Source organism: Etheostoma spectabile, chromosome 21 (assembly GCF_008692095.1).
Source record: "Etheostoma spectabile isolate EspeVRDwgs_2016 chromosome 21, UIUC_Espe_1.0, whole genome shotgun sequence".
Classification (NCBI taxonomy): Eukaryota; Metazoa; Chordata; class Actinopteri; order Perciformes; family Percidae; genus Etheostoma; species Etheostoma spectabile.
This window is the reverse complement of record NC_045753.1, coordinates 15,072,141-15,072,349: the sequence shown is the minus strand read 5'-3', so window position 1 is coordinate 15,072,349 and position 209 is coordinate 15,072,141. Positions and strand designations below refer to the sequence as shown.

Below are 209 nucleotides of genomic sequence, written 5' to 3'. Positions count from 1 at the left end.
CATGCTTTGGGGTTGTATTGCAGCACAGGGAACATTTCGCTAACTTGATGCCATTTGTGAAAAAGCTGAAGTCTCCTGACCTCAACACAATTGAAAATCTATGGATAGACCTTGAAAGAGCAGTGCGTGACAGACAGCTAAGAAATCTCAAAGAACTCGAAGACTTTTGGAAGGAAGAATGGGCAAAGATACCTCAAACAAGAATTGAA

General features: G+C 41.1%; 1 protein-coding gene across 1 annotated transcript in view; it reads right to left on the bottom strand.

Annotated features, from left to right (window-relative positions):
- The window catches only part of LOC116671146 (thrombospondin-2), a 13,509-nt gene that overhangs the window by 11,621 nt on the left and 1,679 nt on the right, over positions 1–209 (bottom strand). The gene's annotated exons all lie outside the window — the stretch shown is intronic.